Source organism: Bombus huntii, unplaced genomic scaffold, assembly GCF_024542735.1.
Source record: "Bombus huntii isolate Logan2020A unplaced genomic scaffold, iyBomHunt1.1 ctg00000074.1, whole genome shotgun sequence".
Lineage (NCBI taxonomy): Eukaryota > Metazoa > Arthropoda > Insecta > Hymenoptera > Apidae > Bombus > Bombus huntii.
This window is the reverse complement of record NW_026099332.1, coordinates 53679-72288: the sequence shown is the minus strand read 5'-3', so window position 1 is coordinate 72288 and position 18610 is coordinate 53679. Positions and strand designations below refer to the sequence as shown.

The window sequence follows — 18610 nt, the reverse complement described above, 5'->3', positions numbered from 1 at the left end:
AATCTTGATTTAAGGTTTGTGTTTCACTATATGATTTATTATTATTAACTAGTTCAACATTATTTTCAGTAGATTTTTTTTCGCGTGATTTTTATACTTATTTAAATAGTTTAACATGAGCAAATGCATCGTACGTCAGATATACCATTTTTAATAAATTGTCGCCTTTACAACTCGAGTTACCTCTGAACGAGTCGCATGATTGATCAATAAGCCATGAGTAATTATGCAAATTCAGTTTTTTTTTCATCTATTTATTTGAATATTATAACAAAGACTTTACATTGAATATCTTATTAAAATTGTAAGTTTTTCATAAACGCTTCAAAAGCCACAGTCTATTGATCAACTCCTCTATCCTTTCTCTTTCTCCTCACTAAAATAGATAAATTCCTAATGTAGTTTGTGGATAATATTTTTTTTTTTTTTTCTAAAGCAAATCACATTTATCATCTGATATATTTTTTGAAATAATTTCTGTCTGTACATTTTCTTCTTTTCCCTTACTCCTCTTTCTCTTTCTAATGAATTCTTTTTATTCCGTAAAATAGTTTTTGTATATTCAATTTTGTTAAGTGCAATCCTTATTTCTGATAACTTACTTTTATTAGATAATTCTTGTGAATCTTCTACTACATCTTCCATATCATTTCGAGTGCGGCTTCTACCTTCAGTAAATTTAATATCTTGAACCGTATCATTAATTTCAATAGCTCTTTCGGTATCAAGTAAATCGCACTTATTATTGAATATACCTTTTGAATTGACTTCTGTCTCTGTAGTTTCTTCTTTTGTATCTTCTTCGAGTTTTCTTTGTTCTTCTAATCCACCCTTCTCATTTTGTAGGATCTTCCTTGTATCTTCATCTTTTTTAACTTCGACTTTATCCGATCTCCTAGGTCTGCCTCTATGTTTCGCTTCATCAGTTGCTATTACACCCGTTACTGCATTATCATTTTCTACAGATTTATACCTATCGCTATCACTAGCTGTGTTCGTTAAAAGAACTTCCCTTCGTTGACGAGTATCAGTTGTTTCGTTTTCACTATCTGAAATTGATTTTTGTTTAACACCTCTTTTTTCTTCTTTGGCAAATTTATTTTCTACATTTTCCGATGCCTTTTGTTTATTAATTATTTCACACTTGTCTTCGATTAATTTCGTCTTTAAAGCGCTTCGCAAAATTTTATTTGTGTTTGATTGTCTGGTTTGATTATAAACAATTTCTTCAAATTTTGGCGAAGTAGCAGGCTTTGCAGCGACATTATAACGACTGCTCCGTTTACTACTATCTAACATAGATGGAGATGGATTCTTGTCATCTTTATTCTCTAAAGACTTCTCTTGTGTATTAGCATCTAAATTTCTCGACATAAGATCTGCTGAAGTTTTTGATTCTGTAGTGTCACACGCATTTTTCGCTGTCATCATTTGGTCTTCTTCTATAAGCAAATGTTCATTATTGTAAGCATTATCTCTTGCTTTTTGTATGGATTCTAATGATATATTTTGTTCAACGTTGTCTATTGATTTTGTATCATTTTCAGCAGTTGATTTACTAACTGCTTCTAATTCCTTCGTTTCAATTTGGTTTTCTTTATTTGTATCGCCGTCCAAAATATTTCTCATTGAAATATTATCCTTCTTGTTATGATCTTTTTCTGCTTCTCCTAAACTTTTACTTTTTTTGTCAAACCATTCTTGTAAATTTTGAGTATCTTGTGACGAAGATGGTGACAAATCATTATACAATACTGCAATATCTTCTTTCCTTCGTTTCACAGACTCTTTCTGGTATTCTGTTGAGCTATTGACATCAAACATTAAGTCTGTTTTAATGAAAATATAATCCTGTGAAGCGGTGTCAATTGATACTTTCTTTTCATAAGAATTTTCTACATTAGACTGCAATTCTTTTGAAAATTCTTTCAAAACCATTTCTTCATTTCCTACAGTAACGTCTGTTTTCTCCAAGCTTTTGTTCAAATTATTAGAAACTAAACTACCCTGATAACTCCGACTAGTCGCTGCTTTAATAGTCTCCTTTAACAGTTTTCTTAACTTGATTTCGTTCTACTTCTGCATAGCGTCTAGTATGGCCCGAATACTTGGATCCACACCAGTAGCCATAGGGCTAACAGAAGATGTGTCTTCTGATTTTTTGCTCATAGTGGTTATTGTACTGTTGTTGGAGTCTGTACTAGCGAAGCTACTGCGACGAGTACGATAATATTTAAAAGAATCCAGTTCTTTACCTGAATATTCTTCTTTTCGTGACCAGTTTCAGTTTTGGTGATGACCGTAGTCCGCTTTTCGTAGAAGTCGTTTTCACGTAAAGTGAGCTGATCTGCAGAAGTCCGCTGATCCCTCAATCGTCAATGATGCACGTATGCCGAAATGCGTAATTTCGTTTTCTTGAAGTTGATGGATCCTGGCACGGATCGCCAAAATGTCACGTAAAGTTGGTACTTGGGTTGCGAGAGAAAAGAAAGCTGAGTCGTAGCCCAACTATTAATTTTCTTTTATCGAACTTTATTATGACTTTGGCACTTACAGTAGAATAACGTTGAACAGAGAAAGGGGTGTTGTACAAGAACAGCAACTAGAACGAGAACTCCCCGGGCTGGGTGAAGTCTCGGCTTATATACACCCTGGCTTGGGGATGTTGGGGGGTTTGGTGTGGATTCCAAGGAGTCCGAAAGTCGGGGTTGGGGCCTTATCTCTGATGGGGACTAAGATGCGTCGCGGCGTTGGCGTCCGACAGTCGGGAGTCGATGTCTTTTCTCTGAGAGGTAATTGGTGTCACAGGGTCAACGGGACGAACTCTCCATCTAACAAAGGCATTAAGTAATCCTATAGCTCTCCTTAAAAGAAAGATTTGTAGCGGCACATGGCAGTAAACATTCCAACGGTTTCTGTCCCGTAGCTCGCCACACGCAGATCCTATTCTCCGGGCAGGATGTTTACCAGATGTCGACGCGTCTCCACAGTACGCGATCGGCTAGCCCGAGGACCGTCATAAACACTAATATCTAGTTACCTAAAATCCTTCAACAGATACACAGTCTTTGTCCCAGTTACGGGAAGACAGGAGAGACCTATTTTTCCACAAACGACGTCTCCCACTAGCAACCCTCCCTCAAGGGCGGCTAGCATCCTTTTCTAACTACCGATATGGAGATTGGCCAATTAGCAGCAACGTCAATTTCCCTTACTTTCCGAACGTAGGATGTCCCCGACGAATCCGATGATTTCGTGTCCTTAGACATACCCCTTCATATTTTTCCTCTGGGGTATCACCGGGTCGGAAAGTCTCTCTCTCTCTTGCGGTCTCATCGACAAAAAAGGATTAACTCCTTACGGTCAGCGAATATTAACACAGAATCCGACTTAGATTTTTTGCGAGTGCGTACGACTACCGTCCCGTTGTCCGCGGATTCGTTATTGAACCTAGGATCATTGTCATTAGTCTCTCGAATATCTAATAACCACGGTTACTTGTCCGGTTCTATGGTAATCGTATTTGCACTAGTCAATGTCTTCTCTATTGCATAACGACAACGTGTAACCCAAACGAAGATTCGTTTCACGCCCCTAACCCTAATTCTAATGTAAACCCGACGTATATATATATATAAATAAATAAGTAATTATAAATTAATATTACCTATTATTAATAATAATTTAATTATATATCTCAAGATAATAAAATATTTATAATTTATATTAATTTTTATATATAAATAATTAATTATATATAATACATTTTTTTCAATTTAAAGTTAAAATATTTATATTTATATTTTAATTTTTTTATAAAATTAAATGTATGTATAAAGATTTTAAAATTAATATATTTAAAATTAATAATTATATATTAATATATACTTATATACAAGATAATTCAATTTTTATCAATTTTATTAAAAAATTTTATTTTATTACGTTAAATATTTATAAATTATTTTAATTTAATTATCTAATTAAATTATTATTAATTAATTATAATAGCAATATTTATAATAGTATTGTTAATTTTTTATTTTTATATTTTAAAATATATATATAATGTACGTATCCATTATGTATTTCCAATGTACGTACAGCAGATACTCACAGGAAAAACCAACGAGACTAATAATAAAATCAATGAATTAGAAAAAAAGAGCTATAGACAAATATCTTATAATATACCGTGGCATAATCTGCAATTTATTATAAAATAATTGATCCGAGCAGTATCAATTATAAAAGAAGATGGCTGAATATGATAGACACTGTCGAATACTAATCAAATATAATCATTTAGTTAATCTTTAAGATTTAAGTTAAGATACATCTTTGAGGAATCAATAAGTGTTTCGCTAATAGCCTAATAGATCTCTTGATAGATCAAACGAAGAAATACCTAACCGCGATTACTGCCAATTGGTACATATTATTCGATACATAATTAATATTTGTATCACGTACAGCGATGCAAGTGGTATTGAAGAAAATAGCCATTTTATGTTACAACTATAACGAGTAAATTTACTCGTTTACCTTGAGAGGAATTAAAAAGGTACCTGACTTTTAAATAAGCATTAAATAAGAAATTTAAATATCGCAGACGGTGATGTAGGTGTTATTCAAGAAAAGAGAACATTTTATTTTGTAATTAGCACGAGTAAATGAACGAATATCGATAATATAATATAATGATTAATATGAATTTTATCTGGCTGATTATTTAAATACCATAACATATTTCACAGTAACGTCATCGACTGCCGTTAGGCTCTTTTCCCTTTTTGTTCAAACTAATTGATAGTCGAAAACTAGTATCAAGGAGGTGTGAATTTAGTCTTAGTTTGTAGAAACTATTAAAATGATAAAAATGGATACCGTATTAAATCGTCGAAGGCGCCAATTTACGATAAAAATTAAGAAATTGTTCAATTTGATTTTGTTATAATGGAAAACCCGTCCTTTGCTATGTCAAGAGATCGTTAACGTTTGATTGACATCTCGACACCTTGTCAAGATATATAAGGAACGCGGAAGTCGCGCGCGAGCTCTTTCGTGTCTGAAATTCCGGACAGTGAACATCCAAGAAGAATTTAAATATAAGGTAAATAAAAAAAAATATCAAATAACAACATTGTAACTAGTAATTTATAACGTCTAAGCCATTAATTTACAATACTTGAGAAATTAATTTATAATATTTAAGCTATTAATTTATAACATTTAAGTTATTAATTTACAACATCTAAGCCATTAATTTACAACATTTGAACTGTTATTTTATACATTTAAGTTATTAATTTATAACATTTAGGCTATTAATTTACAACATCTTAGCCATTAATTTACAATATTTGAACTATTATTTTATACATTTAAGCCATTAATTTATAACATTTAAACTATTAATTTATAACATTTAAGCCATTAATTTATAACATTTAAGCTATTAACTTTCAACATTTAAGCCAATAATGTACAACATTTAAACTGTTATTTTATACATTTAAACTATTAATTTATAACATTTAAGCTATTCATTTATACCTTCTAAGCCATTAATATATAACATTTAAGCCATTAATCTAAAACAATTACATCATTAATTCTTAACAGTTATACCAATAATTTATAACAACATTTTCCCATTAATTCAATGTAATTATGCTCTTAATTTATAACAGTTGTACCCTTAATCGTAAGTAACTCTACATTCATTGATTTTAATCAATGCCATAAATTCGTAGTGAGTGAATTAAAGATTTATTTTGCTTTATTTTATTAACGAAATCTATCAAGTCTTTGAAGTGCTATTTCATTTCCATATAGCATTATATTTTAACTCTGAATACAGTATTCGATTTCCAATTTCACTATTTCGTATAAAATCTGTGGTAACACAGAGTGTCGATGTATGTGTCACGTAAAATAACAGAATAAAAAAGGAATTTGAGGTAAAAAATAAAAAAAGAAAACTTTATTTTTTTTCTAACATCAATACACTTTACAATCTACTTCCGAACTCTAGGCGTGACTTTCTAAGACTGACTCTTATGATTTTACTTTCGATCGGATCCGATTACTTTCTTTTGTCATTCCTCAACATCCCCACCGTCCATGCATTTGCTAGGCGTCCGCGATCGTTGCCACGTGCTCTTTCTTCTAGAACCTTCGGTGGAAGGACCGTTGGGATGTTGATGGTTCATTAGGCACTTCAGCGATATACATTGTCGCCGAGTGCTTTATCTCTATCGTCAGTCCGTCGGATTTGAAGTATGCTGGTCGTGACATATGTAACGATATATGGTATAACGTTATAACGTATTACTTTACATGATATAACTTTATAACGTATTACGTTATATGTTATAACGTTATAACGTTATAACGTAATACGTTATATGGTATGACGGTATAACGTATTATGTTATATGGTATGACGTTATAACTTATTACGTTATATGGGATGACGTTATAACGTATTACGTTATATGGGACGACCTGTTTCTGTCTGGAGATTGATTCCTAATACAACGTGTGTCCCATTATATCAGCATCTCTAAAGTACAATTCTATGTGATTTCTAGGGAGAACAATACAACCGATCCACACCTTCGTCAGGCAAAACGTTTATCCCGTGACCGTGGCTACGTTCGGCGACCAGTTGTCACCTCGAACCCACTTTCGCTTTCACAAATGTCAAACAATTACAAATGACAATTGCTTAATTACAGTTATGATAAAATCTAGGCTAAAGCATTAGAAGGCTTCCTCAAAATTGCAAAGGGAAGGCTCCGGTTTTCCTTTCATCTCCGACATATATAATAACCTGTTAATAGCAGCGTTCTCTTCAAGTTAACTACCCTTATTATCCCAAAAGAAATAAGGGATTGAACGATTCGTGGCGTCGATTAGTCAATCGTAACGGGAATTTACGACTCCCGTTGGCGCACTTCCTCGAGATCGCGTCTCCCCACGAACGTGCGAATTTACATATTTAACAATATATATATGGCGGGTTAATGTTGAAATTTTGGGTGTTTGGGCGTTAATTTTAGTTTCTTTACATTTTTTCCCTTTAGAAATACCTGCACTTTATCATTTATGGAAGTTTTGTTAACAGAAACGAAAAATTTAGAAAAGATATGTATAATCAAGGAATCTCAGGATAGCACACTTAGACTGCAGATTTTTCTGTATGCAAAAGTAAGTCAAAAGAAGAGGATGAAGTTTTCTTGTATAAGGCTTTGTTTCTGCTTGAGCTAGCTTACAATGAAATACGTTCAGTGTGACAGAGTATCTACAACTATTTCAAACTTTAGTTTTAAATACAAAAAGTTTACGCGCAAAAATAAGCTGAAGAAAAGAAAAATGTTTTTTTTCTTGTTTAACGTCTTATCCTGTCTGGCGGTATGGAATTATTCTGGAAAAGCCTGTATATGTACAGAGTATATAAAAAATACATTTATTTGACCGGACCACCCTAATTCTACAACTCTGGATGATACAGTTTTACAAACGTCTACTCATCGCGAGGACCAACTTGACAACTTTTCAAAATAAGCTATGAGTCGCAATTGAACCGTTTTTTGGAGAAATGACGTTGAAATTTCATTGGGTCTTACATCGAGATTATTCGCAACAAGTTTATATTTCGCAGTCAGGTAGAAAGTAAGCAATGTGACATCAACGAGAAAACAAGTTTTCGTTAGCAGGTGGGATAGCCCGTGATAAACAGAATGGAGCAATCAGCGTGATTTCACATTATTACAGAATTATCTACTGCGTGAAAAAAGACTTTCAAACAAAGATTCTGATTTTATTAGCTTTCTTTTAGAATAAATAGAAAATAAAATTTGTAAATAACAATTAACCTCATTATTTTAAATAATATATGTAAACTTGTTGAAATTGCAAATAATTTATTTCTGTCTTTTAACATTTAAACAATTATTTAAATGAAAATTTATTTAATAGTGCCCAGTATTGCGCGCAACACATTTTTGGAACAACGAACAATTCGATAGTCGGTAATAGAGATAGATGGCAAAATAATTGGATTTATTGATAAAATGAGGATTAAATTGATTAAAAAAAGTAAATTGATTAAAATGTATACAAATCCTACATATACAAGAATAATATCTTGCACATCATGGTATCCAAATATACTTTCCCAGTAAAGTTTCATTTGATCCTCGTGCTAAGTAGCATACGGTGCCAGCAAACGTCAATTTTTACAAAATTTTGCATGAATCAATCGATCCAGAGGCTCCGATCCTCCGAAATCACGCTAGTGGACACTTATACGCCCTGACACTTTTTATACATGCTGTACATAAAAATATACGTATCGAAACTGTTGTTATTTCTATACTCAGAGGTAAGATCAGAGTAGTTATTATTTTATTGAATGGATAAATCTATTACACCGTTCTGAGCCAAAAAAAAGCCTTTATTGCACACGCTTACAAAAACTAGGGATAAAAACAAAAAAGCATCTTAAGCCTATCGATTAAATCTATCGATTGTAACTAGCATCATCCTCTAGTTACTATTTCTTATCACTAACGCATCTGCATATGGATGGCGAGCACGAACTCACGTTGTCATTTTCAACAGAAACTTTGATACAAAGTACGCAAATTTGTGTATAAATACATTACGGTTGAAAAATTGTTGAATATTTACTACTGTATCTGTTATACTTGATCGTTAACACCTATTTTTTTCGCCTGCCTAACTTACTATCCTCAAAACATTATCAGATTATACATTTTGTTCGGCTGATAAAATGGAATTTCTTGGAATTTAGAGCTCCCTTTACATTCACTTGTTATTGTACGAGTATTTTGCTCGTTCACCAGCCGTTCACTCATTTTATTTTGCAATCGTGACAATTTGATGCTGCTTCTCCACTCTGTATAACGTGTTACCTACAAACACCGATATGTATATAATCTGATGCATTAATTACTATACGATACACCATGAGGACGTTAATACACGCAAAACGAAATAGATAAACAGTATCTGCTAAAATTATAGCTATAATATACAATATAATATATAATATAATATAATATAATATAATATAATATAATATATTTTTGTTACAGTCGACTTCTCCAAAAGTCAAAAGCTTGTCTTATTATTGGCACGTACCGTAAACACTCGACTAATTGCGTATTTCTTAAAGCTATATTTTCCCTCTTTACAACTTTTTTACGAGATTAGTTTGAAATCAGCCCAATTGATAAACCATTTCAATTTTCAATCTCTATATTCAAAATTTATTATAATCAATTCTATTTTAGTTTTTGCTATCAAAGGAACATAAATTGGAAGTTGAAAAAAAAACATGGGTTCTAATTAAATATTACTATCTGCTTCTATTCTTAATCGTTACGAATTATTTATACATTATTACCAATTATCAATTGTTTATTATACATTGCTCGTTGCATTCACCCTATTACCCCTACACTTCCGTATCATCAACCATATTGCTATCTTCGAATAATTTTCCTCAAACGCAAAATCTCCCACATACCTAACCTTTTAATTTCAAAGCTAATTAATTCAGGGACATCTTCGATCTTTAACAAGCGTGTATCCTACCAATGATTAGCAGCTACTCTTCATTAATTCATTAATTCATTGATTCAATCTGTAACGTTTCGAGTATGTACATCGCATGTCGTATCATTGTATCGGTATTGTATCTGTTGATTCGAAAGATAGCTGGTTACTCAGGTGGCTAAATTGATCTCGCCATAGACGAAACTTATTTGTGTATCCATCTATGTATATATAAAAGATATACACAAGCAAACAGATAAGGCAATCGAGAATCAATGGATTCAATAGCCGGTAAATATTTACAAAAAAAGGAGATACCGCCGATTTTGACATTTTTTAAATATTTTGTTAATGTTATCAGTTTGAGTAAGATTTTATTCGAGGATTGCCGTTCATTAAAAAGTTAATATCAAAAAAGTTCAATGAGTCATTTGCATTTAAGAGAGTGTACTTAGTCAGATTCTTAGTAAACACTTATCCAACAGCCGATCGTTTAGTAATTTTCGATTCGATTATTCGTGTTCGTTTTTTCGTGTTCGATAACGTTTTGCAGAAAAAAATTCGATTCAATGTTTGTAATATGTCGTGTATACAATTTTAATAATTACATTCGATAATTGCACAAAAATCGGGACTGAAACGTTACAATTATGGAGACTCTATTCCTCAAAATTGACAACGCGAATGAAAGAGAAAGAGAGCCTCGTTAAAGGCTGGCGATAAGTTGAAAGATTCTTATTTGCGATTTTTGATCAATGAAATTTTTGCTAATATGTTTCTTGCGTTTTACTGGTTAAAATGACACCAAACACGATAAAATTTGGAACATATTTGCTTACTTAATAATTGATAATTAAATATTATTCATATTATATCATGTTTGATCTTATTTTAGTCGGGGAAATCCTACAAATGCGTTAGTGGAAATTTAATTTTAAAAAGCCTAAAATAAGGCAATTTTCAGTTTTGAATGATTACTCGGATACATTGTCTCAACGATAACTGATAATATTGGATCATGTTACACTGCTTGATCGCAATGGACCGCCAAATTTCCGCGATACCTCAGGGAAATCTGTCCTTCTGAAAGTGGACACGACGGCTGTGTAACTACGTAGAGGACTTTTTCGTGCAATTATCGAATGTTTGTACTAATCGTTTAATTTCTTGTTCCAAAATTCTTATTCTTTATATTAGACGAATAATTCAAATATCTCACTGTGAAGTACCTGTGTTATTATTGATTGGTGTTTTATAATTATATTAAACAACGAATACTGAATAACGAAGTATTTTTCGGTTAAGGATTTCTTTCGTTATTCATAATTAATAATTATTATACATAGCAATTTCGACAAAGTAACGAAGATATAGAGTCGAATTCGAGTACGATAAGTAGTCACAGAAAATTTATCTTTTCTCCAATTGATTGCGTCTCCTAGTTTAATGGTGTTTTATAAACGGGCCGCTTATCTTGAAAATGGTAAATCCATTTTCCTTTGTTTCGGAATATTGAAACATTACGTTCTGGACACACATTACGATTGGACTATTTTACTACGTTTTATGACCTTGAGTGACCTTAAATGACCGCGATATTTAAATCCGTCTTCAAAAGAGCAACAATGGGACAAATAGGTATTCAAAACTACACGGCTACACTTAAAAAAAAACGAAGCCTATTAAAGTGTTCTTTAAAACTCGTAAACGCGTCCATCTGAGAAAAACTTTTTCCATCGCGTAATAGCCTCCTCGAAACCAAACAACTTTTGTTTCAAACATTTCCCTGCGTCTCAAAAAATTGAAAGAATTATTCAGGTGGTTTGCTGTTGAAGACTCAGCCTGTATATCCCCAAAATTCCATGTAGTTCTGATTGTTAGGCAAACTGATATTGTAATCTAACACGAGTCAACCTTATCAAGGGGCGAGAGGGAGGGGGTGTCAATAGACTAAACACAGAAGTATTCGCCTCTATATGTACCTCTATTCGCTATTTTGAACATGAACAGAAAGATAACAGTACGGAGTGGGTGAGAAAAGCATTAAGAATTTTGATCCAGCATTTTTTAATCTCTTTATTGCGACATGAAAACTACGGAAAAAGTAATTTAAAAAAGCGACCAGATATCAATGACCTACGAAAAAGATAAAATTCATCCGGACAGAAAGAAGGAAGAAAACTATTTAACGTTTCATCAGAGAAAAAGAATCGAGGAAAAGGCTTGGTTATTGATCTTGTGAGACAGGAACGTCATAAATGCTAGTATAGGTAATCTTGCAGAAATTGTTAAGAATCTTTATCGTAGTTTGGTATGAAAAATATCGAATAATTTGGATTTCGAATCACATACAAAATAAGATGCAGGGGAGAGTCGCACAGTACCTTGTGCTAGAGTTGGTAAAAATGAAAATTTACAAAGTGACTTTATAGCACAAATGGAACTTGATAAAAGTAGGAAAATTAATTTTATGAAATTCAATAATACGAATTGACGAATTGACAATGTGCAAGAATAGTAATGTCGGAATTTGTAGGAAACGAAAAATTGTCGTCCAGTACCGATCAATTATTTAATTATTTGATCTTTTGCTCTAAATGGTTAATAATGTTTTAAAAAGTCCTCTAGATGTCAGTATACATATTCTTATTCAAATTTGATTTTTATGTATATCGTATGGAAAACACTTAATATTTTCTTGATCTGCGCATTCGACGTGTGCCCAGACTTCACATTCGTCGTTTTTGAAACATTGAAAGCTTCAGTGACCTGTCTTTGGGCCATTTTATTTTTGAAGAGTAGCTTCGAAGCCCCATTCATGTTCTCCTCTGACCATTTCTCTCTTTTCTGTTTTGGACTTTCAGACATTTTTCTATGGAAAAGGTAGAAGAAAAATTAAACGGACACCTTCTAAGTTAGTCTCAGTTGCCAAAATATTGAACTTACAGGTAAAAGAAATTCGGTCTATGACTAAATCATCGGTATTGGACGACAAATACGTTGAACAAATACGTTTTAGATTATAATGTATATAATATACAAAGGAAATTATAAAAGTGGGGCAAATAACTGGTAATTACACTTAATAAATTAGATATAGTATACATTAAAAAACATTTTACTTACCTGAAAAACAACATGTCAACTCTAGAAAATAATTTTTAATTTTCGAAATATCAATGTATATGTTTGACATATCAGATCAATATGGCTCCGAAATATGTTACACGGAATTGTTCATTTTCATTTGTTTGTTCCAATAAAAGCGCTAATATCTGGTGAAAAATCCTATGTATTTAGAAATTAACAGAAATGTTAAGTGAGCTGTTATTTCGCCCGCATTGTATTTCTTACATGTAATGCCTGTTACACGTTTTATCTTTAAAATAGTAAACTCATTATTTACTCGAGATTTATTTCTAGCGCACAAATATTTTTCAATAGAGCGATGCAAAGTTTTACTGTATCTCGGATCATCACAAGTTAATCAAAATCTTGAGGATTCGATTTCACCTGCTCAAAGTGACTTTTGCAGGCAAAAGAAATTGTTCCTCGGATACTTTAATATTTTTTACTAAATTTCATCAAAAATAGAATTTTATTTGCTAATAGAAGATAACTATGTTTTGGTACTCCTACAGAACAATATCACGACATTCGCTAAAATTACAAATATTGTACAGTATATTCACTACAAGGCTAATTGAAATAGCTTGTAATCCAACATATAAGAATGCTACTTGCAAAGTATCTTTGCTAGTAACTGTTTAAAGTAGAGAGATATTCCTAAAAAATCATATATTTTATACATCTATGTACGTAGTATATACAGTGGATATAACTATCTTTCTGAATTTATAAAATAACAGTATATACTAATAAATAATAATAATAATAAAAAATAATATAATAATAAATAAAAATAACATAATAATAATAAATTTATAGAATAACAATATTCTAATATTTATATTTTTCCTTGTTGCAATTTTGTAAACCGTCAAAGCGTTTACAACAGAAATTCCCAGAAGGAATTGAATGCCAAGTTTTCTGTACCATTTGATTCCTTTTCTAATTGTGGTGGCATAAGAAACCATTTGATCGGAATAATCTATACCACACTTTCCTTCGTTATATTCGACAACAGCTAGCGGTTTTAATGTAGCGAACAAGCGAAACGAAAGATCATTCTTGAGACCATCACTTGAGCGATTCGCATTACTAAAATATCGATAGGAGCACCTAGCAGAGAACGCTTAGTACTGCTGTACGCGTGGCCTGACGCAGATTTTTTTGAAAACACGCGTGGCAGTCAATGTGTTAATAAACTATTAAACTACATGTCGTGAAGAAGTATCCCCTTTATGAACATTTATTAATAGCTCTAGAGTTGATAATATTAGCTTGAGGAAGTTCTGTATGTACGTGTAATTGATAGTACTCGCGTACACCTGTGCGTGTAAAACGTTTCAAGTTAATAAAGAGAACATGATACACGTGGAATAGGTATGAATAAAAATTACAAGAAGCCGGAGAATATTCTAAAACATATGCCATGATAAAATATAAATTGTAAAGAGTTATAGATCATGTTATTATATATTAAAATTATGCTTAACAAGCAGATATTAGCGTAAATATGACGCTGCGTTAATTAAATCCAACAATATTTAGAAAAGAACAAATTGAACAATACCTAGAAATAATTTAGAAAAACACTGTTAGATCAATTTCAAATTGGGTTTTCTTTACTCGATGTCAAACTTAACTCTTATTCGTCTTTTGCATAAACTCTTTTCGTGATATGAAACTTTAGAGTTGACATGCTGCTGATATTAATTGCACACGCAGAATAAGATTTTCCAAATTGAACCGAAACGATTTAGACAGAAAAATGTAATACTTTCAATACTCATAACAATTATTTATGCATTCCGCATATAAACCTACCGAATATTTATTACTTACTTTTAGCTCAAAAATATTTGATATACTACTACCAAGCAAATATTAGATTGAAGAGGAAATCATACATGAAAGATGTCACTTTTTTTTAATAAAAAGTTCGTTCTCATCAAAGTTTCTGGCAATTTATTACATACCTGTGTACAAAGTGGATTACTTTGTAACACAACTGGAAAGTAACTTTCTTTAGTAATGATTTACGTAATAAATTACGCAAAAAGTAGAAAGAAGATTATATTTTAAATCATATTCTAAGAATAACTGTATTTTAAATGTGATTTCAAAAGAATTTTGAATTTAAAAATTCGTCAAAAGTACATACGTACTTACTACTTCGACACGATCTAGGCTAATTATGTGTACTAATGTTTATACATCTTGATAGTAGCTGTATTCAAAGAGCGCGTCGAATCTTTTTATAGTATTTGCCTTTTGATGTATTAAAAGTATTGTAGTAACTGATGGTTTCTTAGAGTAAGGACAAGTGATGATGGTAGAGTTCAAAGTTTAGTGTATTTTAATAAGTGATATTCAATAACAAAAGGACCGACTACAATATCGTCGCACGCCGACTCACACTCCGTATCCGCTCAACTCGCACTCTGCTTCTCGACTGACTCTCTGGCCGTTGTAGCACTCTATTGTCTTTTGCTAGGCCCACCGCACACGTGTTCTGCAGACGCTCGTAGCCAGGGTCACGTAGGTCTTTTCGGCAAGGCTATTTACTTGAAGGACCCGGTAATGCATTGATGGAGCCGACAGCGCCTCGGCTCTCGCGACATTGTCTGTAGTTAGCTCGACGTTTCTTGGGCCCTTCTCCCCGATACTACAGTATCATTAGAGATATTCTTCTTATTATCGCAAATATGTATTGTTCTGCTCATTGCATCGACAAGTGAACGGATTTTAAGCTTCCTATTCTTTTACATTTTCAATATTTCCAGTTATTTGTTTTCAGTAGAAAAAATATTAATTCCTGCCACTTTTGAGAGGAATTGTTTAGAAGTGTATCCTGTTTATCTCGAATCGCTCAAATATATCGGGGAAAAAATGAATGACACAAAAATCGAATGACATCGAAAGGGATATACTATTATATTCGTGTGTATTTACTTTGCGTGTATTGTCTTAACATGAAATCTCTTGCGTGTTAAAATATTTCAATGGATATCTCCATTTTTTGTTACATAATCACGCAGCTGACGTTCAGACATCTCTAAAATACTAGAAACTTGCGTCTTTCGCACCATCCGCTATCGTAATAGAAACTTTCAAATTCGACAGAGCAATACAAAGCACGTGTCACGTAAAATAACAAAATAAAAAAGGAATTTGAGGTAAAAAAATAAAAAAAGAAAACTTTATTTTTTTTCTAACATCAATACACTTTACAATCTACTTCCGAACTCTAGGCGTGACTTTCTAAGACTGACTCTTATGATTTTACTTTCGATCGGATCCGATTACTTTCTTTTGTCATCCCTCAACATCCCCACCGTCCATGCATTTGCTAGGCGTCCGCGATCGTTGCCACGTGCTCTTTCTTCTAGAACCTTCGGTGGAAGGACCGTTGGGATGTTGATGGTTCATTAGGCACATCAGCGATATACATTGTCGCCGAGTGCCGCCACATCTTTATCTCTATCGTCAGTCCGTCGGATTTGAAGTATGCCGGTCGTGACACACGCGAAAAGTGACTGACCAAAAAAGAACTGAATGTTTTGACGACATTAAGAAACTGCAGCCTTGTATTTCAGCAATATCATACCAGCAATAACAAATTTTGAGAAATATCTTTATGTTCTATTCCTGTGGCATACTTTGGATAACGCTAATCCCGGCGACACACTAAATTTTGAAATCCATACGACTGATTCTACAGAAGCGGGGATTCTACAGCAGCGATTTCGCTTGCACAGTTGTTCATTTAATTTGTGAATTGTAAGAAACCTCAAGTATGTCAGAGGACATAGTGATATTGCTACAAAAGCGACTAGACAAATAGAGAGCTACATGTGATTTTATCGTATATTTTTAACCCTTTCGCTTCGGCAATCCAGTCCGCCGAAGTACTGTCACTGAACGGAAACGCGCGCCAGAAATACGCACAGTGTGCGTGGCTACTGTATATACGTTTTCCTAAGTCTTAAATAATAATAATTCTTGTAAGAACCGTATACGAAATATCGTTTCACTGTCAATGGATTTAGTAGATTTTTTAGCATGAAACAATATACGATTTTGATGTTGTTTCAACAAGGAGTAACTTAAAGAAGTGATTAATCCAATATGTCAATAAAATCAAGGGAAAATGTTCTGTCGATAACGAAAAAATATATTAATGACCACAGATAGCATTTGTATATGCATCATTTTTGTCAAATTTTGTCTTCAAAACACAACTTTTTAATATTCCTATTTTATCTACTTTTGATAAAATACATTAAACACATTTCAATACTAAACTAAAGATCTTTAAACTTAAAAATGACTTTTGCTTATTTCCATGTCACAAACAATTGGCTTTAATAATTATCGATCAATACTCTCTTATTCGTAAGCACATCAGCATATTCGATCCATGCAAATTCACGTAAAATGTTACTACTTCCTGCCTTTCGTTACATGTATCTTAATAAATTGTATCTTATTAAATCTTAATAAATATGAGTCTTAATAAAAAGAAGTTACTTTTTACGTAGACCAAACCTAGTTCTATTATTAAGCGCGTAAGCAGATAAGATGAAGATCAAATAGAGGCAAAGCTAAAAAATAACGGCTATATATTTTCATGTTTCAGCGTTGAAAACTTATGTGGGTGAAACGCTAGAATTGACTGGAGTTCTTCGACAAGAAATGGGCACTTGTCTTTGCATAGACAGCAACAATGTGCCTCCGACAGTCAGCAAACGTTACTCTGTACAAGTTCACTGTATGTATTATTAAGCGCTTATCATAGAGCTATTATACAAATATATTTGCAATTATCATTCTTATATATTATACAAGGTGAATCAGAACAGGTGGAAAATATGGCAGAGGTTGATTCTGAATACTGAAATAAGAAGAAAATTTTATATAACATAATATGCCTAATATGACCATACGTTCCGCTTATAGCTTATTTTGCGATGCTAAACATTACACAGATGAACGATTTCTTGGAAAATAGATAAATCGTGCTGGCCTTATTTCCGGACCAATACGCTCTTCGGATCCGAATCCGTTCGATTATTAAATACGGGGACGTTTAAAATCTCTTACTTATAAAACGTTAGTTGACGTGACGATCAAAATTTTCGACAAATTCGTGTAAGCTGTTCGAACAAGATGGACGATCTATGACGCGACGCATTCGCGTTTCCGTAGAAACTGGAACTGGTCGATTCGAGTAATTTCTCTAAAGATAGGTAAGAAAGTACTGCGACACAAAGCAAGCGTCTACTCGAAAACGTTTATACGAAATTTTCTTCTCATTTTAATGCGCTGAATCAGCCCCTGCTTGCCTGGAAGCCGTACTTTCCACATGTCTCGAACTCTATCATACCGATCCACTAGGTAAACAAAATAAAAACCTGCCAAGCACTGTGGCGGCACGGGCCACGGAACTTTTCAACGGCTCCGGATGCAAAGCGCGACGCCGCCAAAGCGCAACACCGACGTGCCCAATGTACCATCGATATCTTCACACTCCTTCCGCCGAATTCTCGGAAGAGCATACACGTGCCAGCACATCTAATGAATGCACGCTAGTGGGGGATATCGATGGGCTACGAAGGGAAGAATCTGCGCGATCCGAAACAAAAGCACAGGCAGTCTGTCTTACGCCATTAAATGTGAAACTCCTCGGTACTATTTGCATAGCAACGCGTCGAATGATCTCTCGGTGTCTATCGTTATTTGTTAGTTGTTACCAGTTGTCTGTTAAATGTAATTGTTAATTGTTAATTGTTAACTCTGATTGTTGATTAGTTCTAAATAAACTATTGTTCGTTAAAAACACCAAGAGTAGTTCCTTACGCACCTATCACCATACCACCTCAGCACGAACGCC

The 18610-nt window shown here is 33.1% G+C and overlaps 1 long non-coding RNA gene across 1 annotated transcript; it reads left to right on the top strand.

The window, feature by feature from the left end:
* Window positions 1–5075: 5075 nt before the first annotated feature.
* Window positions 5076–18284, top strand: LOC126876433 (uncharacterized). The gene is made up of 3 exons (XR_007694194.1): window positions 5076–5113; window positions 17357–17488; window positions 18115–18284. It is a non-coding gene; the product is annotated as an uncharacterized LOC126876433 (long non-coding RNA).
* The last annotated feature ends 326 nt before the right edge of the window (window positions 18285–18610 follow it).